The following is a 24370-nucleotide window of genomic DNA, read 5'->3' as shown; positions in this document are numbered from 1 at the left end:
CAGGAGTCAAAGTCTCAGAGACAGAACCAGAAAGACCGGGGCTCAGAGCCTTGCCGGGGCCTATGGGAACTAAAAAATCTCAGGCTCCCCTTAAACGCGGGGGTTTTCAATTCAGCCACAGTCGAGCTCCAGGGGCCTTTCTCATCGACAGTCTTTTGCAACACACTCCGTAACTCACTAACAACAAAGGACTCTGCCAAGGCCGGAAGCCCGGGGGATTAACCGTAGTCACCTGACCTCGAATTCCGGGCTTTGATTGGGTTTTGCGAATACGTGCCCCTCTCGGCCCTGTACGCGGATCCCGCCCCAGCAGCCCACGGGGCGGGGGACAGGTGCCACCGAGGGACAGTATTGGTCGGCTTCTTCAGGACGCAGCCAATCGGAATCTGTCGGCTTCCGGCGCGAAATGAGCTGGCGCGCGGCGCCGGGGCTGTGGCAGCAACGCGGGTAGTTTAGATCCTGGTTCCGCCCGCTTCGACTTTCGGAGAGGTGAGTTCCCGCGCACGCTGACTTACCTGTTGTCCGCCTGGCCCAGCTCCGTTCCTGGCCATCCGGCCCAGGGATGGAGAGGGAGGCCTCTCCGGTTCCTCCCGTTGTCTCCCTTGGTTCGGCTAGGCCGGAGTCCGGAGTCCTCCAGCCCCGCGAGCGGCATGAGAGGAGCGAAGAGACGCACAGGGATCCTCAGATGCGGAAACAGAGGCCCGGGGGCCGGGGCTAACTTTACCAGGCTGTCCCAGGGCGTCGGGGGCAGAGCCAGCCTAGCACCCACTATATTCTTGTTCGTGTGCACCAGTGCCTGCCCTGATGCCTGGCCCAGAACAGTCACTGTCTAGGTTTCTGGCACTACCCCGTTTCTCTACCGAGGGAAAACAAAAACATTGTACTTTTCTAAATGGCCTTCCACAATCGTGAGCCAGGCAGTGGTGTTTTGAGTGTCTGCTGTGTACCACGTGCCCGACACCCCGTTATCTTAAAACTGTAGCTTACCCCCAGCAAAGGGAAATGGTTAAGGGCACAGACTGGATCAGATTTCCTGAGTTCAGATGCCGGCCCCTGCACATACGAGGTCTGTGACTCTCCCACTCTTACTTAAAGTGCCTCAGTTTCCTTCTCATATGAAGAAGATGACCTATTTTATATCTTGGAGTTGTTAGTATTGAACTGACTTAATGCTGTAGATGCCGGTAAATACTTCATAGAATACTTACTACTTAGTAAGGATTCTTTTATCACCACCCAGAGAACTAGATAGGATTGTTCTCGCTTTAGCCATTGAGACTAGAGCACAAACAAGTGTCTTTGTGAAAGGGCGTTTGGTGATTAAATGCTAGAGATAGGATTTAAATTAAGAACTGACAGACCCCAAAACACCTTGTACAACAGGGGGATTCCTCCTGTACCCCTTACTTGCCCTCAGGTTTCCTGGGACTTTGGGCGTCTAATAGCCTGAAATGGAGCAGGTACCTGACCGCTTGGGCTTCCCTGGTGGTGAAGAATCTTCCTGCCAATGCAGGAGACTTTTGATCCCGAGGTTAGGAAGATACCCTGGAGAAGGAAATGGCAACCCACTCCAGTATTCTTGCTTGGGAAATCCCATAGATGGAGGGGCTTAAGTTTGGCGGGCAGCAGTCCATGGGTTCCCAAAAGAGTCGGCCACAAGTTATGGAGAAAAACAACAGCCTGACAGCTCCTGGTGCCACCAGTGTGGATAAATAGCACTCCTGTGCCCCTGTCAAGACTAAGGAGCAATTTATGTAACTGATTCACTTTTATCTACAGCAGAAACTAACTCAACAGCAATTAGACTTCAATTAAAAAAAAAAAGGTTAAGGGACATAGTGAGAGAGGTTAGGTGAGAGAGCCGAAATTAGAGAAGGGAGAGGCAGAGTATTCTGTGTGAAATAATAAATAGAATTAAATTGAAACAACATTTAGTTAGCCAGGCTGCTAACTGTCAAAAAGTAACTTATAGTCTAGTAGGAGGAAAGGAAATTTCTGGATCTTGAATCATTTTCAGTGTCAGTCTCCATGATAGCCACCTTATGCATAGTATTTCTCATCCTCCCAGCAACTGGGAGCTATTGCCTTCATTTTACTGATGAGGAAACCCAGGATTTAAAAATTGGAGAAAGATGTTAGATGAGCAGTAAAAGAACAATGTGCAGGGAAATTATACACGTCCACTTTAGGATAGTCACAATCTCTGAAGAGGAAGATAGGGGAAGTGAATAGAATTTTAAATATATCTGAAATGTTTTATGCCTTTAAAAGAGAGATAGGATAGAGTTTGGACTTTCCTGATGGCTCTGTGGTAAAGAATTTGCCTGCCAATACAGGAAATGCAGGTTTGATCCCTGGTTCTGGAATATTCCCCTGGAGATACCCACTCCAGTATTGTCTGGGAAATCTCATGGACAGAGGAGCTTGGTGGGCTACAGTCCATGGGTTCTAAACAACAACAGGACAGAACTTAAATTCTTAAATTTGGTTGGTGGGTACATGGGAACTGTTCTATTTTCTGTACTTTTCTGTATGTTTGAAATATTTAAAATAAAAAATTTTAAAGGAAATATATAATATAAAATTAAATATAAACACTGTATTAAATATAGTAGTACTAGTTAATTATATATTTTAATATGTAATATTTTTCTTTGAAGTATAGTTGATTTATAGTATTGTGTTTGTTTCAGATATACAGCATAGCAATTCAGTATTTTTGCAGATTATACTCCATTAAATGTTATTGCAGGATAATGGTCTAAGTCCACCCATATTGCTGCAAATGGCGGAATTTCTTTTTTTTTTAATGACTGAGTATTATTTATGTCTGTGTGTGTGTGTGTGTGTGTGTATACACCACATCTTTTTCATTCATTCATCTGCTGATGCATTACTTCGATGTTTTGGCTGTTGTAAATAGTGCTTTTATGAACATTGGGATGCATGTATCTTTTTGAATTAGTATTTTCATTTTTTCTAGATATATGCCCAGAAGTGGAATTGCTGGATCATATGGTAGTTCAGTTTTTGAGGAACCTCCATATTGCTTTGCTTGATGGCTGCACCATTCCCATCGATAGTATACAAGGGTTTTCTTTTCTCCACTTTCTCTCCTATATTTATCATCTGTAGGCTTTTTGATGACAGCCATTCTGACTGATATCTTGAGTCAGATATCACTGATATAATGAGGTGTTATCTCATTGTTTTGACTTGCATTTTCTCTCATAATTAGGAGTATTGAGCATCTTTTCATGTACTCGTTAGCCATCTGTATGCCTTTGAAAAATGTCTGTTAAAGTCTTCTGCCCATTTTTTGATTGGGTTTTTTGTTTACTTAGCACCACTTGTTGAGGAGACTCTTCTCCATTGTATATTGTTGCCTTCTTTATTATAAATTAATTGATCACAGGTGTGTGGGTTTATTTCTGGGCCCTCTATCCTGCATTGATCTATGTGTCTGTTCTTATGCCAGTACTGTGCTGTTTTGATTTCTGTGGCTTTGCACTGTAGTCAGAAGTCTGGGCGAGCAATACTTCCAGCTTTGTTCTTTTTTCTCACAATTGCTTGGGCAGTTTGGGGTCTTTTATGATTCTGTATGAATTTTAGAATTATTTGTTCTAATTCTGTGAAAAATTTCATGGGATTGCATTGCAGCTGTATATTATTTGGGCTATATTTTGTATTTATTTCATTTAAGGGAAGAAAGGATAGAAAAAGAGGTCCATGGGTAACTGCAGAGTATTTTGGGGAGCAAAATGCCAAAAGCCATTGTGGGTCTCCATTGCTTGGAGCTTGATACATGAGGCCTTTCAACGGTCTCCTCTAATCCTTGTTAGTACACACCAGTCTTTGCACAAGTAGTGCATTGATTACTCCTCACAACTTCCACCCTGTCTGAAAGGTTCCAGTTGTCCTTCAGGATCCAATTCAGTATTCTTTGGAAAGCTGCTCTATGATTTTCCTGAATTTTACCTTCATCTGGGAAGTCATAAGACTTTTAAGAAAAGATTTTATTGTAGGACTTAACCCATTCCATTATAATTATTTATTGGCATGTCTGTTTCCTACTCGTCTAGAAGCTCATTGAGGGTAATAATTATGTCTTGCCTATCTCTGTCCTCTAGTGCCGCCTACAATCCCTGGCACAGAGTGAAAATACAGGTTGAAATCAGCTAGTGAAAGGTCTTGGCATTATGACATAGGGACTTTGTTCTTAAAGAATAGCAAGGAACTGTTGAGTTTACTTTATCTAAAAAGTCCTATATCTTAATGAACCATGTTCTCAATATCAAGAAAAATTTTGCAGTTATAATCCCATCTTTCACTCACTTCAGCTGTTTTTATTTTCTCATGAAATTTAAATTTTAAAATTTCTAAATAACCTTAGTGTATTCAAAATTTGCTGTTTTTTTCCACAGTTTTAAATTATTCCATGTAGCTTCTCAGTCTTTGTGGTTGTCATTTATCTTGTAAAATATCACAGTATTCGTTTCTCCTTCTTGTTTTAATAGGTGTGAAATGTTGCCTCATGCTATTAATTATTAGAAAAGTTGAACATTTTTCTGTAAGATTATTTTGTATGTGTATATTCTGGTTAACTGTGTATTTATACTCCCTGATCATTTGTTCTTCATAGCTTCATGTGTTTTTAATATTAATGCTTTATTTGTTATTTGTTGCTGTTTTTTCAAAAAAATTTGTGTGTGAAAGTAGATACATTTTTTTAAGTACATTGTGTGTGTGTGTGTATATGTATATGTATAAAGAATTTAGAGTTTAACTTTATATTAAAATTATGTAAATGTAAAGAGTAATTATAAAACTGTAATTACATGTAACTGTCACCCAGATGAAGAAATGTAACATTATCAGTACCCCCAGAAGTGTGCATCCCTCATCATAACATCCTCCCTACACTGGAGATAACTATTTTCCTGTTTTTTATAATAATAATTTTCTTATTAACTTATCCACGTATGAACCTGTAAGTTTTGTAGTTAATTCAGTTTTGCCTGGTTTTGAACTCAGTAAGTGACTTGATGGTTTATGTTTCTACTTTGTCTTTCTTCTTTGATTCAATATTATGTTTGTGAGATTCTTCCATATTGTAGATACAGGTTTTCCTTTTCTTCTTTAATTTTTTGGCCATGTCGTGTGGCATGAGGGTATTAGTTCCCCAACCAGGGATTGCACCTGTGCCCTCTGCATTGAAAACATTGAGTCTTTACCATTGGCCCACCAGGGAAGGCGCAGATATAGGTTTTCTAATTTTTTTTTAATAATTTAATGATTTGTAATAAAAGCTTATTTTGTTGCCATAGAATATTCTGCTATATGATTGTGCCTCAGTTTATCCACCTTGCTTTTGATGACGTTTGGGCTGGTTTCAGATTTTGGCTATTAATGTTGCTCTGAATGTTCTTGTATATACTCCCTGCTACACACATTCTTTAGTTTGTGTATAACTAATAGTAGAAGTACTGGGTCTAAGGATATGTATAGGTTTTACTTTTCGATCCGAAGCCAAATGGTCTTCAAAAGTGGTTGCACTCCTACCCGTGTATTAGACTTTTCATTGCCCCACATCCTTTCTAATATTTGATACTGTGATTTTGTTTTTTGCTTGTCGGGTAGGTGTATGTATTTTCTTATGGTTTTAGTTCCCTGGATTATTAATGAAGTTGAGCACCTTGTATTTATGGACTATTTCCTCTTTTTTAAGATGACTCTTCAAGTATTCTGTCTTTTCTGTGGAGTTGTCTTATTCTTGTTTTGTAAGAGTTATTTTTACATTCCAGATAGTTTTTATTTGTTATACGTATTGCTGATACCTTCTCATCTGTGGCTCTTAAAAGTGGATTTAATATAATTTTAGTCAACTATTTTTAAACATTTTTATTATGAAAATTTTTTGACTTTTTATTTTATATTGTAGTATAGTTGACTAGTGGAGGTGATGGAATTCCAGTTGAGCTATTTCAAATCCTGAAAGATGATGCTGTGAAAATGCTGCACTCAGTATGCCAGCAAATTGGGAAAACTCAGCAGTGGCCACAGGACTGGAAAAGGTCAATTTCATTCCAATCCCAAAGAAAGGCAATGCCAAAGAATGCTCAAACTACTGCACAGTTGCACTCATCTCACATGCTAGTAAAGTAATGCTCAAAATTCTTCAAGCCAGGCTTCAGCAATATGTGAACCGTGAACTTCCAGATGTTCAAGCTGGATTTAGAAAAGACAGAGGAACCAGAGATCAGATTGCCAACATCCGCTGGATTATCGAAAAAGCAAGAGAGTTCCAGAAAAACATCTATTTCTGCTTTATTGACTATGCCAAAGCCTTTGACTGTGTGGATCACAGTAAACTGTGGAAAATTCTGAAAGAGATGGGAATACCAGACCACCTGACCCACCTCTTGAGAAACCTATATGCAGGTCAGGAAGCAACAGTTACAACTGGACATGGAACAACAGACTGGTTCCAAATAGGAAAAGGAGTACATCAAGGCTGTATATTGTCACCCTGTTTATTTAACTTATATGCAGAGTACATCATGAGAAACGCTGGGCTGGATGAAGCACAAGCTGGAATCAAGATTGCCGGGAGAAGTATCAATAACCTCAGATATGCAGATGACCCCACCCTTATGGCAGAAAGTGAAGAGGAACTAAAAAGCCTCTTGATGAAAGTGAAAGAGGAGAGTGAAAAAGTTGGCTTAAAGCTCAGAAAACTAAGATCATGGCATCTGGTCCCATCACTTCATGGGACATAGATGGGGAAACAGTGAAAGCAGTGTTAGACTTTATTTTTTGGGGCTCCAAAATCACTGCAGATGGTGATTGCAGCCATAAAATTAAAAGACACTCCTTGGAAGGAAAGTTATGACCAACCTAGGTAGTATATTGAAAATCAGAGACATTACTTTGCCAACAAAGGCCCATCTAGTCAAGGCTATGGTTTTTCCAGTGGTCATGTATGGATGTGAGAGTTGGACTGTGAAGAAAGCTGAGTGCCGAAAAATTGATGCTTTTGAACTGTGGTGTTGGAGAAGACTCTTGAGAGTCCCTTGGACTGCAAGGAGATCCAACCAGTCCATCCTAAAGGAGATCAGTCCTGGGTGTTCATTGGACGGACCGATGCTGAAGCTGAAACTCCAATACTTTGGCCACCTCATGCGAAGAGTTGACTCATTGGGAAAGACCCTGATGCTGGGAGGGATTGGGGGCAGGAGGAGAAGGGGACGACAGAGGATGAGATGGCTGGATGGCATGTCCAACTCGATGGACATGAGTTTGAGTAAACTCTGGGAGTTGGTGATGGACAGGGAGGCCTGGCATGCTGTGATTCATGGGATTGCAAAGAGTCGGACATGACTGAGCGACTGAACTGAACTGAACTGAACTTTGATTAACAATGTTGAAAGTTGATTAACAATGTTGTGATAGTTTTAGTTGTTCAGTGAAGTGATTCAGTTATATATACACATGTATCTATTCTTTCTCAAATTCTTTCCCCATTTAGGTTGTTACATAACATTGAGCAGAGTTCCCTGTGTTACACAGTTTGTCCTTGATGATTATGCATTTTCAATATAGCAATGTGTACAATCCCAAACTCTTAAGTTTTCTCTCCTCCACCCTACTGTAAAATAATACATATTATATTTCATGGAAAAAAGTGCAGAAAACATCCAAATAAACTGTGTTGTTTGGTCGCTAAGTCACGTCCAGCTCTTTTTTGTGACCCCATGGACTGTAGCCTGCCAGGCACTATCTATGGGATTTCCCAGGCAAAAATACTGGAGTGGGTTGCCATTTCCTTCTCTAGGGGATCTTCACAACCCAGGGATCATATTCTTTACTGCTGAGCCACCAGGGAAGCGCATAAGCTTTGTAGAAATGAGTTAACATAGTAGGCCTCAGAATTATCCTTAGAAAGACCTGCATGCAAGATTGGCCCTTGACTGGTGTCTAGGAACTCGGCTTTTGGAACCTTTCCTAAGCTATTAAGGTCCTTTTGCCTACGTGGGGCATTAACACTTGCTTTCATTCTGAGAAGCTGATGTTTTGTGGTTAAAGGGTTCCTGTGTGACCAGCCCTAGATAAAGACCCTAACCATTGCATCTCTGGTGAGCTCCCTAGGGAAGAGCCATTGCGCACATGTAGCTACGCTTTCCTTGAGAGAGAGCATGCTGTCTGGGAGGGAGAGAGTGTGTAAAGCCAGCATGGATTCCTACGGACTCTCGTGTCTTTTCCCCTTGCTGATCTGATGGTGTGTCTTTACCGCTTGCTGTAATGAAACTTAGCTGTGTGTTGGGACTGTATGCCTGGGGGTCCTTCGTCACTGAACATGAGGGCGTGGTCTCTGGGGACCCCACCAATAGCAGCTTAATGACATGTATCAAAACAAACACCTCTGTACCCATGTCCCAGGTTAGAACATTGCTAGCACCTTCAAAAGCCTCCTCTCATCCTCATCCCCAAAGAGAACAATTATCCTAACTTGTGTGCTAATCAGGACCTTGCTTGCTTGCTTGTGTTCAGTCGTGTCCAACTCTTTGCAACCCCCTCTACTGTATCCCACCAGGCTCCTCTGTCCGTGGGATTTCCCAGGCAAGAACACTGGCGTGAGTTACCATTTCCTCCTCTAGAGGGTCTTCCCAACCCAGGTATCTAACCTGAGTCTCCTGCATCGCAGGTGGATTCTTGACCACTCTGCCACCTGGGAAGTTCAATCAGGATCTTATTTTTCTTTATATTCAGGTGTCAGGTCTTGAAAGTGCAAGTCGCTCAGTCATGTCCGACTCTGCAGCCCTATGGACTCTAACTTGCCAGGCTCCTCTGTCCATGGAATTCTCCAGGCCAGAATACTCAAGTGGGTTGGCATTCCCTTCTCCAGGAGATCTTCCCAACCCAGGGAGCAAACCCAGGTCTCACGTATCACAGGCAGATTCTTTACTGTCTGAGCCACCAAGCAAGTTATTTTAAACTAGTTGGCACACAGAAGATTCTTAATTAAAATGACAGTTCAGTTTTTCTTATCTTTATCTTTTTTGTTAGAGCTTTTTATATCTTGTTTGATAAATCTCTTGGTGATTATAGAATTATTCCATATTATTTTCCAGAAACTTTATTGTTTTGCCCTTTACATTTAGAGCTGCAATTCACTTGAAAATGATTTATGTCTGTGGATTGAAGTAGGGTTTAAATTTCATTTCTTCTCATGTAGATATCCAGTGCCCTGGCCCCATTTACTGAAAGACTCCTTCCCTAGTGTTCTGCAGTGCCACTTTTGTCATAAATTAAGTGTCTGTATATTGTGGACACTTATATTGTATATAAGTGTCTTGCTTGTGGATTCTTTAGTCTCTTTAGACCAGAGACTGGTCTATTTGCCTATCCTTGCATCAGTATCTCACTGTTTTTAAAGTAGGTTTTTAGTAAGTCCTCATATGTCTGCTGGCGCTAGTCTTCTGACCCTATAGGTCTCCAAGAGTGTCTTGGCTATTCTGGGAATTTTGCATCACCATATAAACTATACTCTCAGCTATTAAATTCCTTCAAGGGAAAAAAATAGAATTTTGATTAGAATTGCCTGAAGTTATACATCAGTTTGCGGAGAATGGGCATCTTGACAGTGTTGTCTTCCAGTCATGACTGTGATTCAAATGTTTGTTTACTCCTTGTGGGCTTCCTACGTAGCTCAAACGGTAAAGAGTCTGCCTGCAATGCAGGAGACCTGGGTTCGACCCCTGGGTCAGGAAGATTCCCTGGTGAAGGGCATGGCAACTCACCCCAGTATTCTTGCCTGGAGAATTCCACGGGGTCTCACAGAGTCCTTTGATTACTCCTTAATTTCTCTTAATAATTATTTATAATTTTCTGAACAGAATCATAGACATAGTTTGGTAGATTTATTTTTTGGACTTTAACATTTTTATGCCATTGTAAGTGGTAAGCTTTCTGAAATTTTCTGTTTATTGGTGGTATATATAAATAGAGTTAATTTTTGTATGCTGACATCATATCCAATAGTCTGCCTAAACTCACTGCATTTGTTTTCTGCTGTAACAAGTAACCACAAATTCAGTGGCTTGAAACAACACAGATTTATTATCTTACAGTCTGTAGTCCCAAAGTTGAATGGGTCTCGTTGGACTAAAATCAAGGTGTTGGCAAGGCTGTGTTCCTTTCTGGAATCCCTCGGGAAGAATCTGTTTCCTTGCCTTTTACATCTTCTTGAGGCTTTTCCCCTCCGTTAATCTGAAGATCTTCTAGTCGTTCTGTATACACACTTGTCTCATTTGTGAATGTTGATGTTCTGCTTCTTTCCCGTCCTCCTGTACCGTTTATTTACTGTTCTTGCTGTGCTGCTTTGGCCTAAACTTCCAGTGCCCATCATATGGAAGTAGTGAGAGTGGGCATCCCTGTAGTGTTCCTGATCTAACAGGAAAAGCTTTCTAAATTTCATCCCACTGGATGGAGACTTGTTTATTTTTTAATTGTATATCCCCTCTATAGGGTTAAGGAAGTTCCCTTTTATTCCTTCTTTGATAAGAGTTTTCATAAAGAATGGATCTCATTGTGAATGGATACTTATTTGATTTTATTGTATGCTTATTCTGCAGCTCTTGAGAAAAATCATAAGATTCTTCTGCTTTAATAATTTGATTTACTAACGTTGCCAACCATGCATTCCTGAAACAGTGCAACTTGGTCATAGTATATTTTATACATGACTGGATTTGGCTTGCTAACATATTGTTTGGGATTTTTTGAAGCTACATTCATGCATGAGAATTGACTTGTAATTTTTCTTGTTAACTGCCCTTGCAGAATTCTGTACCAAAATTATGCTAACTTCATAGAGTTGGGAGGTTCAGTCTTTCTGTACTTTTGAATCATTCATAAAATTTGGGATTTTAAATAAAGTATTTAAAAATTAGAATATTTTATTGTCATAAATGCTCAGAAGAATTCACCAGCTCTTGGATGTTGATAGTATCTTTATGGGTAGATTTTTAACCACAGATATTTCTTTAAAATAACTGTAAGGCTGTAGGCTTTCTGTCTTTTTGAGTGAATTTTGATAACTGTGTTTGTAAAGAAATTTGTCCCTTTCATCTAAATTTTAAATTTCACTGGCTCAAAGTTGTTCCTAACAATCTATTATTTATTTTAATGTCTATATTATATGTGATTGAGTTTCTTCTTTTAGTCCTGATAGTGAGTTATTCATCCTTTTTCTGTTGTTTTTGATAAGTCTTTTCACAGAACAAACCTTGTTTACTGATTCTATTATTTATTCATTATTTTGGCTCTTTATAATTTTCTTCTTTCTATGTTCATTGGACTTATTTTGTTTTTCACTTGTGAAAATGAAAAACATATGAGATAGAATAGTTAAGGCTGTGCATTTCCCTGTAATTGCATCTTTAGTTGCATAGCACAAGTTTTTTATATGTAAACTTTCATTATTGTTCAGTTAAAAAATATATACTAATGCCCACTTCGTTATCATATTTGATGCATGCTTTTTTAAGAAGTATATTCCTTTATTTCCAAACATAAGGATTTCCTGGATCTCTTTCCTCCTTTCTCTTTTTTTACTTTGAAAAACTAAAGTAATTTTTATGGAAAAATTGTAGGATTAGTCCAATAATAACATATCTACTCAAGTATGCATTTTACACTCATAAAAATAGTTCATGTTATCAACCTTAAAAATAAAATGGTTATTTTACTGGCAAAATGAACTTATTCAGGAATGGCAGAGGAATTGCAGTTTAGGACGTGCAAACTATGGCAAACCACAGGTAAGCCTGGAAAACATAGGAGAACAACCTCACTTTATATGGAAAAAGAAGTTGGAAAGGGATGCTCTGAACCCAAGACCATTGGAGGAAAGCAAGAGTTCAGAGTGGCTGAGTTGCAGATCTCATTGACTGTGCTGTTGCTTAACAAGGAGAAAATTGGGTGATAAAGTAAAAAATAAAGGAAAAATTGGGTGATAAAGCTTCCTGCCCAGGAACATAAAGCAAGCTGTGAAGGAAGGTACATGTGAGGAGAGCACCCCCTTCAAGACTTTGCAACTCTGTTTTCAGTGAAATTTCTCCTTTTTAAAATTTTTGCAATATGTTTGGTCACAAAGAAAACATTAGTATATTTGCAAAAGTACAAATATTTTGAACTGTTCTTATCATTGTACAACAAAACTAGAAATTTAGAATTTTTTTTTTTAAAGGCAAAGGCCCTTCATCTGGAAAATTAAAAACTTTCTATTAACGTACTGTCGGATACAAGGGAAATACAAATGGAAATAAAGGATTCTTGAAAATTAATGAAATGAAAACAACAAATCAGACTCTGTAAGACACATATAATGAAGTGATGAAGGGGGGAATTTATAACTTTAAAGCCATTATAAATGAAGGAAAGAAAATAGATGAACTAAATTGCAAGCTTGGAAAGTTAGAAAAAGGACAACAAAGTAAACCAAATGAAAGCACAGGAGGCAAAAATATAATAAAGACAGAAGCAGAAATTAATGAGATAGAGAACTGAAAAACATGATTAATCAATCAAAATCTTGTATCTTGAAAAATTTAGCAAACTAGTAAACTACTGCCTAACTTAAGAATATAGGCGGGGGGGGGATTGGGCTTCCCTCGTGGTCCAGTGGTTAAGAATCTGCCTGCCAATGCAGGAGACACAGGTTTGATCCTAGTCTGGGAAGATCCTACATGCCACAGAGCGACTAAGCAGTGCGCCACAACTACTGAGCCCAAGCACTGGAGCCACTACTACAGGCCTAGAGCCCACGCTCCACAGCAAGAGAAGCCACCAGTGAGAGGCCCACGCACTGCAACCAAGATAGCCTCTGTTCACCCCAACTGGAGAAAGCCCATCTGCTGCAACAAAGACCCAGGGCAGCCAAAATAAAGATTAAAAAATTAAAGAAAATAGGGGGAAGTTGCAAATACAAAGTGACAAATGGGGAAAAACCCACTGATAGAAATTTTTTAAATTATGAGATTAATTTGCATACCTCTAAACATATTTGAATATTTATATGAAATGGGTTCAGTTCAGTTCAGTTGTATTGTGTCCGACTCTTTGCAACCCCATGGACTGCAGCATGCCAGGTCTCCCTGTCCATCACCAACTCCCGGAGTTTACTCAAACTCATGTCCATCGAGTTGGTGGTGTCATCCAACCATCTCATCCTCTGTCGTCCCCTTCTTCTCCCACCTTCAATATTTCCCAGCATCAGGGTCTTTTCAGATGAGTCAGCTCTTCACATCAGGTGGCCAAAGTATTGGAGTTTCAACTTCAACATCAGTCCTTCCGATGAACACCCAGGACTGATCTACTTTAGGATGGACTGGTTGCATCTCCTTGCAGTCCAAGGGACTCTCAAGAATCTTCTCCAACACCACGGTTCAAAAGCATCAATTCTTCAGCACTCAGCTTTCTTTATAGTCCAGCTCTCACATCCATACATGACTACTGGGAAAACCATTGCTTTGACTAGATGAACCTTTGTGGCAAAGTAATGTCTCCGCTTTTTAATATGCTGTCTAGGTTGGTCATAACTTTTTTCCCAAGCAGTAAGCGTCTTTTAATTTCATAGCTGTAGTCACCATCTGAAATGGGTAAAGAAATACAATTTGACAAAATGGATCCTCATAAAGATTACAAGTTAAATAGCTCAATTTCCATAGGATAAACAAAGTTTTGTAAGAACCATTTCATTGAAAACAAAAAGCAGTAGGTCCAAATGGTTTCATAGGGAAAATTCTACTAAACTTCCAGAGTCTAGGTAACCACAATGCTAATAAATTGTTTCAGACCAATGAAGGGAAACTTCAAATAAACCTTGTTCGGCACTTCGTACTACAGTTACTGATCTAGTCATCTGCCTCTCGTGCTCACGCTCAGCTGTGTCCGACTCTTTGCAACCCCATGGACCGCAGGCCGCCAGGCCTTTCTGTCCATGGGATTTCCCAAGACAATACTGCCATTTCCTCCTCCAGGAGGTCTTCCCGAACCAGGGATCGAACCCTTGTCTCCTGCATCGCAGACAGATTCTTTTACCACTGAGCCACCAGGGAAGCCCCAAGTAATCTGTCTCTAGTTGTTATCAAACAGCTAGAGTGAAGTAAAATTTCCAAAACACTTCTCAGTCTTCTAGATGCTCCTTGAGTTTGCCTGTTTTGAAGCTGTTTTGTTGACCTATAATAAACTGCACATATTTGAGTTATGATTTGATCAGCTTTATATATAAGATATCATCACCACAATCGGGTTAGTGAACATACCCATCTCTCCCAAAAGTCTCCGCATGCCCCTGTGTCATGCCTCACTCCTGCTCCCTTTCCCCCAGTCCAGAATCTATAATATATATAGTCCATATGTGAAACAATTTGAGTGTCAACATAAATAATGACAGTGTAGATTACAACCCACTGAATAAATGAAGAGTCTTTACTGATAGAAAACAAATAGGGGAGACAGGAAAATTCTTGATAGTAGCATGCCAACTACTAAATGGTAATGCCAACTGCTAAAGAATGACTGGGATTAGAAAAACCTTCATTATATAATCATATTATTTCTTCAGGTATGAATCATCAATGGATATGAAAACAGGTTTTTTTTCCAATTATCTTTTTATTGCTGATTTCTGGCTTAATTACAACTGGTTGGAAGCATGTCATTATTATGTCAGTCCTTTGAAATTTGTTGAGACTTGTCTTGTGACCCAGTACAGGGTTGGTTTTTATAAATGTCTGTTCTTGAAAAGTGTACATGGTGTAGTTGTCAAGTTTGTGTTATTCAAATTTCTGGATTGTTACTGATTGTTTACTTACTTGTTCTGTCATTTATAAAGAGCTAATTTTAAATCTACTATAATTACAGGCTTTTTTCTGTTTCTTCTTGTCATTCTATCAGTTTTGCTACATGTATTTTTGCAGTTATTTTATGCGCCATACCAATTTAAAGTAGTGAATCTTCCTGGTGAATTGAATTCTTTATCATTATATTCTTTGTCTCTACTGAAGCTTTACGTCTTAAAATCTATTTTGTTTGATATGAATATAGCCATCAGCTTTTTTTGGTCAGTTTTTGTATATTTTTTCCATCTTCTTACTTTCAACCTTTACACCTAATTTTTTACATGTGACTAATAATCTGCAAATATTAGATACCGTTTAAAGAATTCAGATTGTAATCTTTTAATCAAGGCAGTCTGTTTACATTTATTATAAATAATAAATTTTTGGATTTAAGTCTATTACCTTTTTTTTTTCTTACAGGTGAAGTTTTTTGTTTGTTTCTTTGTTTTTAATCATTTTTCCCTTCTAAATTTTAAGTTACATACTCTGCTTTTGTTCTTTGGTAGTTACCCTAGAAAGTGCAAATGCATATTTATGCTCTCAAAGTTTTAAGCTTATCAACACCTTACACTCCTCACAGACAATACAAGGGCCTTGGAACACGTTCACTGTCTTTGCCTCCCTCATTTATGGGTCATCTATTGTTGGGTGTTTTAACTATTTTTTTAACCCCACTGGACATTGTTATTATTTTGTACAGTCAAGGTTTGCGTACATTTAACTGAATGTTCGCCACTTTCTTTGTCCTTCAGTTTAGCTGTTATCCATCCAGGCTCACTTCTCTGCTACATGAAAGTACATCCTTCGGAATTCCATCTAGTGAGAGTCTGCTGGTGGTGAACTCTTGGTTTTTGATTATCTGAAAATATCTTGATTTTGCCTTGATTATTTTTTAGTTTTTTTTTTTAATGTGGACCATTTTTTAAAAAAGTCTTTATTGAATTTGTTACAATATTGTTTCTGTTGTCTGTGTTCTAGTTTTTTGACCACAAGGCACATGGGATCTCAGATCCCCCTACATTGGAAGGCGAAGTTTTAACCACAGGACCACCAGGGAAGTTCCCTGGCTTGACTTTTTAAATAACTTTGTTAGATATAACTCACATACCATAAAATTCACCCATTTTAAGTATAGAATTCAGAGGCTTTTAGTATATTCACCTGTGCAGCAGTTGTCACACTGAATCTTAGAACAGCTTTGTCAGCCCAAAGAAAAACACCACACCCCTAGCCATCAAACCACGATCTAACCAGCACTCCTGCCCCAGGCAATCACTAATTACTCTATAGGTTTGCTTATTTTCAACATGTCTTGTAAATGGGATCATACTATATGTTGTTCCTTATGACTGTCTTCTTTCTCTTAGCATAGTATTTCAAGGTTCATCATTATTGTAGCATTTATCAGTACTACATTCCTTTGTACGCCCAAGTAATATTCCATTATATGGTTACCCACGTTTCCTTTATCCATTCATTCATCAGTTGATGGACATTTGGGTTGTTTCTAGTTTGGGTAGTTTGGGGCTATTATAAATAATGCCCCAATAAGCATTCAGATACAAGTATTTGTTTGAATACCTGTTTTCAGCTTTTTTTGAGTGTATATCTAGCAGTGGAGTTGCTGGATCATGTGGTAACTCGGTGTTTAACTTTTTGAGGAACTGCCAGACTGTTTTCTAAAGTAGCTGCACCATTTTACATTCCCACGACAGTGGATCAGGGTTTCACTTCACATCCTCACCAATACTCTGTTTCTTTCATTATGAAAAGTGAAAGTGAAGTTGCTCAGTTGTGCTCCTCTGTCCATGGGATTTTCCGGGCAAGAGTACTGGAGTGGGTTGCCAAATGGAGTGGGTTCCATTTCTTTCTTTCATTATAGCCAGTTTAAAATAACAGCCTTATTGTGATGTAATTTACAATTCAATCTCAATTTTTGAAGGATATTTTTGCTGGGAAAAGAGTCCTAGCTTACTTTCAGCAGATTGAAAGATACTAATCCATTGTTATTGTCTTTTTTTTTTTTTTTTTTTTTTTAGTGGAAGTATAGATGATTTATAATGTTGTGTTCTATTCCAGTGTCTTAGGATTTCCAATTTTACTGAAGGGAAATCTACCCAAAAGTCTATCCAAGTACTGCATGATTAGGGGAAGTCCCTGACAGTCCAGTGGTTGGGACTCTACACTTTCAATACCAGGGCCCAGGTTCATTCCCTGATTGCAGAACTAAGATCCCACAAGCTGCTTGGTATAGCCAAAAAAGGAAAGGAGGAAAAAAACACCCCACAAATTCTGCAGTTGATGTATTTTGGTATGGATTTCTTTTTATGTCTTGCTCAGAATATGTTTCCTTTCTTGAATCTGAAGATTTGTGTCTTTCATCCTGGAAATGTTCCAGCTGTTATGTTTTCAAATATTCTGCCCCAGTTTCTCCTCTTTCTGGAGCTAAATTTATGTTAGACTTTCTTACTCTATCTTCCATGCCTTTTAACTTCTCATATTTTCCATCTGTTTTCTTTATCATTCTGTGTATGCATCTATTAAGTCAGAAACTATAAAGGATCTTAAATTTTACCCCATTTTTCAGCTCACAAGTTAGCCAGACACATACAGAGATGCTTACACATGTACTGATGACTCAGGACACCTGGGTGAGGGATACAGATGATTTCTTATAGCAATACCTTGCATTCATTCCCTACACCCTAATTCCCACAAGGTGATGTGATAAGAGCTACATGATACCTGTGCATACAGTTGAGTGCATCCCAGGAAAGGAACCCCAAAATTCAGAGACTATGAGCACTTGAGGTTTTCTGGCATATCTTCCAGAGAAATTACTTTTTACCGTGAGATGTAGGGAAGTCTCCCCTGGCTGAGAGAGGAAGGGACCTTGAGTTTTATTGTCCTGAATGTAGGGAAACGTCTCCAGGGAGAGAAAAGAAAGGGCATTATCTTTGCTACTATGAGATGTCTCTGGGGAGTGTGTGACCCCAAATTGCTCCAGAGGAATACAGCCACCAAGGCCATTTGCTACTTAACATGTCCTTTGCTCAGAAGGCTTGGACCATATAGGAGGGTGAGAAATCTGTGGAGACAGATCCTGGACACTTTCTTCTGATTTTCCCCCCAGGTTACTAATTTCCTCTTCAGCTCTGTGTCATCTACTGAAACAGTGTACTGGTTCAAAATTGGGAAAGGAGTACATCAAGGCTGTATATTGTCATGCTACTTATTTAACTTATATACGGAGTGCATCATGTGAAGTGCTGGGCTGGATGACTCAAGCTGGAATCAAGATTGCTGGGAGAAATATCAGTAACTTTAGATGTGTAGATGATACCACTCTAACAGAAAGCAAAGAGGAACTAAAGAGCCTCTTAATGAGGGTGAAGAGGAGAGTGAAAAAGCTGGCTTGAAACTCAACATTCAAAAAACTAAGATCATGGCATCCGGTCCCATCAGTTCATGACAAATGGAAGGGGGAAAAGTGGAAGCAGTGACAGATTTTATTTTCTTGGGCTCCAAAATCATTGTGGACGGTGATTGCAGCCACAAAATTAAGCTGCTTGCTCTTTGGAAGGAAAGCTATGACAAACCTAGTGTATAGTCAAAGCTGTGGTTTTTCCAATAGTCATGTACAGATGTGAGAGCTGTACCATGAAGAAGGCTGATCACTGAAGAATCTATACTTCTGAATTGTGGTGTTGGAGAAGATTCTTGAGAGTCCCTTGGACTGCAAGGAGATCAAACTAGTCAATCCTAAAGGAGATCAACCCTGAATATTCATTGGAAAGACTGATGCTGAAGCTCCAATACTTTGGCCACCTGATGCTAAAAGCTGACTCACTGCAGAAGACCCTGATGCCGGGAAGGATAGAAAGCTCTAGGGTGTGGCAGAGGAGGAGACGGTTAGATAGCAATCACCAGCTCAGTGGCCGTGAATTTAAGCAAACTCTAGGAGATAGTGGAGGCCAGAGGAGCCTGTATACTGTAGTCCATGGGGTTGCACAGTCGGACACTACTGAGCAACTGAGCAGTCTCCTGTTCTGCGAAGTCTATCTGTTGAATTCTGAAGTTTGGTTATTGTATCTTTCATTCCTAAAAGTTCTGTTGACAAGGTCAATCTAACAGTTGTGTTTCCTGCAGATATTTTCAAGCTTGTCTTTTATTTTTGTAAACATAAGTTTAATAGCTTTATGCTGCTGTGTCTGATACTGTTTATTTCTGTTACAACTAATTCTCATTCCTGGCGCCTTGTTTCCATTTTATGCTTGACTATTTCTGTTCGCTACACATTGTCCTGTGGTAACTATTTAAGGCATAAGATAAAGGGCTTGTCCTCCAGAGACATTTTTGCATTTGTTTCTGCCAGGTGCTTTGGGGGTAGGATTGCTTTAGTCTAAATTCATGACTTGAATTTTCTTTTTAAATATGTGATTGATAAAAATTGGGTTGAAAAGATTTTCTTAGGCTTGTGGTTTCAGGGTCTCTCCCACTCAGCACCTCACCAATTGGCAACTTTATTTGTAGATACCTAGGGATAGAGGTGGGGTTTAATTTTAGTTTACCTTTGCCCAAATGATAGAGTGCTTTGGGGTGACGATATTATGGGGAAACAGTTCCCCCCATGGTTTTGCCCTGATTTTGATTCTGTCCATCTTTTCCCTCCAAGGCTAGCAAAACTGATATTCAAATTCTCAGAATTAGACAGCTGTCCTCAGGACAAAAACAGCTGTCAGTATTCTCCTTACCTCTCTGGATTCTCACTTTTGACTTGATCATTTTATCTTGTCAGAAATTTACTATATTTAATCATTTCTTTTTTTTTTTAACTTTATAAAAAATTATATTTTATATTGGAGCATAGTTGAATAACAATGTTATGTTAGTTTCATCTGTACAGCAAAGTGATTCAGTTATGCATACATACACATGTATCCTTTTTCAGATTCTTTTCCCTTTTAGGTTATTACAGAGTACTGAGCAGAGTTCCCTGTGCTATACAGTAGACCCTTGTTGGTTATTGGTTTTAAATAAAGTTGTGTGTCCATGTCAATCCCGAACTTCCAGTCTATTCCCCCCACCCCGTATTTAATAATTTCTTATTTTATCCAGCACTAATCTAGTAGGATCAATTGTCAATAAGCCTTTTCTGTAAGGGGCCAAATAGTAAATGTTTTAGGCTTTGTAGGCTAGACATTCTCTGTAGTAAGTTCCCAACCATGCAGTATGTGAATAAACAGGCATTGTGTTTCAGTAAAACTTTATTTAAGAAACACAGGCTGCAGGCCAGCTTTGGCCTGTAAGTCATAGTTTTTTCAACTCCTGATCTAGAATATATTGTGTGCTCATTATGTCAATAACATTTGTTAAATATTGGTTACTTTCCTTCTTTTGTTATGTTTCTCTCATTACACACTAAACATTATATTTTAGTTTTTTTTTTCAAAGTTGAGTACCATGCTGTTTAAATTAGTTACACTTAATATGATTATAATATTTCTAATTCTTGTTCCCATCCCATTGTTATTTTGTATTCTTGCCTCATGCTTTTGTCAAATGAAGTGTTTTTGTTGAGTTTTGTGAAATATTCTTGTGGTATTTTAATTGGAATTTTATTAAACTCACTAATATAGGAAGAAATATCTTTGCTATATTTAAACCTTTCTTTTAAGAATATGAAATATATTTCTTGATCCAAATCTTTCTTTATTCTTCCCAGTAATATTTGGTCATTTTCTTTATATCATGAAGATTTATGTCTTTTGTTAGGTTAATTGGTAGCTTAATTTTTCATGCTATTGTTAATTGAACACTTTTTAAAAATTATATTTTCTAGTTAGTTATTACTATTACATGAGAATACATTTGACTTTTGTAGATTTGTATTTATCTTTTATTTACCCATTTTGCTGAAGTTTTAATTGTCTATTGTTAATGACTGATTTTCTTTGGATTGAGTTAATATTTAATCAGATTGTCTACATGTAATGATATTCTCATCCTTTCTAGTATGTTCCTCTTTTTGCATATTTTTGCATTGGCCAGAATGTTCAGCATGAGAGTGAAAATAAGAAAACAGTCTCATTTTTGCCCCTATTTTTAATGGATTCACCTTTATTGTAAAATATAAGATATTGTGTTGGGTCTTGATTTTAAGTACTTCTAATTTTATGTTTTAGTGTACCTAATAGAAATGATTTAACAGACACCATTTCAAATATACATTGATAATACATACTGTATGAATCCATATATATGAATCAAGAAATTTAAGAGCAGGCAAAACTTATCTATGGTGATAAAGTCAGATAGTGGTTATATATAGGGTGTATTAACTGGGAAAGAGCATGGGAAAGCATACTAATGTGCTAGAAATGTTCTGTACCTGTTCTTAAAAGCATTACTGCTGAAGGCTGTGGAGTAGGAAAATTATGTCCTTGCTGCCATGCTTCAGAATATAACTGATGAGAGGATGCCACCCTGTGAGGAATAACCAAAGAGCAGTGTAGCTTGAAAGTAGGGAAGGACACATTAAGGTTGAGATGGTAAAGAATCTGCCTGCAATGCAGGAGACCTGGGTTCGATCACTGGGTTGGGAAGATCCCCTGGAGAAGGAAATGGCAACCCACTCCAGTATTCTTGCCTGGAGAATCCCATGGACAGAGAAGCCTGACAGGGCTGCAGTCCATGGGGTCGCAAAGAGTCAGACACAACCGAGTAACTAACACTACTACTGACTACGTGCTAACTGTGAGTCCACAGTGTATCACTGCAGTTACAAAACATTTAGTCAAACATGTGTACTATTGAGATGGTTAAATATACATATCCAATCATGCCGTGGAGTAATGTTAGAAATCTTTATTATAGACTCCTGTGGCTAGTTTTGATCAAAAAATAAAAAACGTATGAAAAATTTGCAGAAGGATGAGACAGGAACAGTAAAACCTGAGAAGGAATGTGAGGAAAGGTTATGTAATGATGCCGTGGACCCTTTTGTCCTGCTTTGTCTTAAGGCTGAAGGACTGTGTGCCTCTGCTTCCGGGTCATTGGTGGAGGTTGGTGGTGTGACTTCAGTCTTTTTATTCTGTGAAAAACTTCCATATTGGACCGGGCCTTGGAGAAAACATACTTCTGCAAAAGGCCAGTGCTTTTAAACTGGATGTAAAATGGGGAGGTGCCTTTGGATATGGGGGGAATGACGGTCATAAAATATTCTCCACTGGGACTTCCTTGGTTGCCTAGTGCTTAAGACTTCACCTTCCAATGTAGGGAGCGTAGGTTCAATCCCTGGTCAAGGACCTTAAGATCTCACGTGCCTTACAGCCAAAAACTCAAAACATAAAATGCAGAAGCAATATTGTAATAAATTCAATAAAGACTTTTTAAATGGTTCACATTTTTAAAAAATCTTTTAAAAATAAAAAAGTATGTACCTTCACCACTAAGAAAAAAATCAGGGTGGGGAATTCCCTGGTGGTCCAGTGGTTAAGACTCTCTGCTTCCACTGAGGAGGGCGAGGATTCAGTCCCTGGTTGGGGAACGAAGATCCTGTATGTTGTGCAGCATGGCGCACACACACACACACACACACACACACACACACACACATCATGGCTCTTTGGAGAGATGCCTGATAGTCTAAATTTATGTCAAAAGGACGGAAGAGACAGTCCTGGTGTCTGAGTGATCCCCTGGGCCCAGCAAAGGGAACGAAGATCCCGTATGTTGTGCAGCATGGCGCACACACACACACACACACACACACACACACATCATGGCTCTTTGGAGAGATGCCTGATAGTCTAAGTTTATGTCAAAAGGACGGAAGAGACAGTCCTGGTGTCTGAGTGATCCCCTGGGCCCAGCAAAGGGACCAAATTTCCAGAACCTTGAAGACAAGGGGTAACACCCCAAAATATGGATGCATTTTCCACTCTACCTTCATTGGCCAAGCAGCTGCCAAGAGCAAAGGCCGCATCTTCTGATAACCTGGCAAACAAATGCAGTATTGCCTCACAAATTGATTGCTTCTCTGAGGTACCGACTGGAGTATTTGGGGAGAAACTTCAAAAACAAGTTGAGGAGCGTCTGTCCTTCTGTGAGTTTAGAGAGATTCCACTAAAGAATCTGGGTGTCATGGTGGAGGCAATGGTTCAGGCAGAGGAAGCGGCTACTGAGATTACTAGGAAGCTAGAGAAACAGAAGAAACGCTTGAAGAAGGAAAAGAAAAGGCTGGCTGCGATTGCCCTGGCATCTTCAGAAAATAGTCGTGCCCCAGAGGGGTATGAGGAGACAAGTGAAAGACCCAAAAAGAGGAAAAAGCAAAAGCCCCAGAATCTGCTTGCAGTGCAGGAGACCCGGGTTTGATCCCTGGGTTGGGAAGATCCCCTGGAGAAGGGAATGGCTACCCACTCCAGTATTCTTGCCTGGAGAATTCCATGGACAGAGGAGCTGGCAGGCTACAGTCCATGGGATCACAAAGAATCAGACACGACTTAGCGACTAACGCTAACAGGAGACTCCTCTGAAGAGTGGAATGGAAGACCCGTCTCTCTTTTTTTAAACCCTAGAAAAATATTTTTCCAGAGAGGAGCTGGTCAGTAGTGATCTTGAAAAGAGGTGGCACTGGAAGGCTTCCCAAGAGAAAGAAATCTTTCCCCAAAAAAGGAACCAGTTAGTGACCCCAAGAGTCAGGAAACAAGAGGGTCCCCAAGAAAAAGAGGAAATTGTCCTCCAAGGAGGAGCCTCTCATAAGTGGATCTGAAGAGGCTACTGCCAGCAAGCTCAGCGGCTCCAAGAAAACAAAAATCCCAGGGAAATTAGAATGGACATCTCGCCCGTGGGGCGTAACATGTGGAGGTATTTCCTAGCCCATCCTCTAAAGCCCCCAAAAAATCAAAACTAAAGAAGCAAAAAGGACTAGAGAGTCAAACTGGAAAGGTTCCCCCTGGCCAGTTTTGAAACAGTTTGAGAATCAATAAGGGTGATAATTATATTGAATTGAAACATACCTAATGTTTAATCCATGAATTTATAATGATACTGAGAAAAAAATTGACCGATAGAGGTTACCAGAGAATTAACTCATTATTTTGAAAACTAATAAAGGGGAAAAAAATCCAACATTTATCCTGTCTTTCGTATGTGAACCCAGGCCCCCTACATTGGGAGCAGGGAGTCTTTTAAGATGGCTTAAGCTACCCATTGATGGTTAATGCTTATGGGGGTGGTGCTCTGTTCAATGTCCAATTCTTTGTGACCCTGTGGACTGTAGCCTGCCAGGTTCCTCTGTCCATGGGATTTCCCAGACAAGAATACTGAGGCAGGTTGCCATTTCCTCCTCCCGTAGATCTTCCCAACCTAGGGATTGAACCTGCATCTAAATTTCCTGCATTGACAGGTGCGTTCTTTACCGCTAGCACCACCTGGGAAGCCCCTAAGCTACATATTATCCC

The 24370-nt window shown here is 39.3% G+C and overlaps 1 protein-coding gene across 4 annotated transcripts in view; it reads left to right on the top strand.

Annotated features, from left to right (window-relative positions):
• Positions 1 to 385: 385 nt before the first annotated feature.
• Positions 386 to 24370, top strand: part of BLM (BLM RecQ like helicase) — an 86917-nt gene continuing 62932 nt past the window's right edge. For all 4 annotated transcript variants that reach the window (XM_061158758.1, XM_061158757.1, XM_061158760.1 and 1 more), the window contains exon 1: positions 386 to 489. The gene's annotated coding sequence lies outside the window, so the exon portion shown is untranslated. The remainder of the gene's footprint in view (positions 490 to 24370) is intronic.

This window comes from Dama dama, chromosome 13, assembly GCF_033118175.1.
Source record: "Dama dama isolate Ldn47 chromosome 13, ASM3311817v1, whole genome shotgun sequence".
Taxonomy (NCBI): Eukaryota; Metazoa; Chordata; class Mammalia; order Artiodactyla; family Cervidae; genus Dama; species Dama dama.
This window is presented reverse-complemented; position numbering and strand designations above follow the sequence as displayed.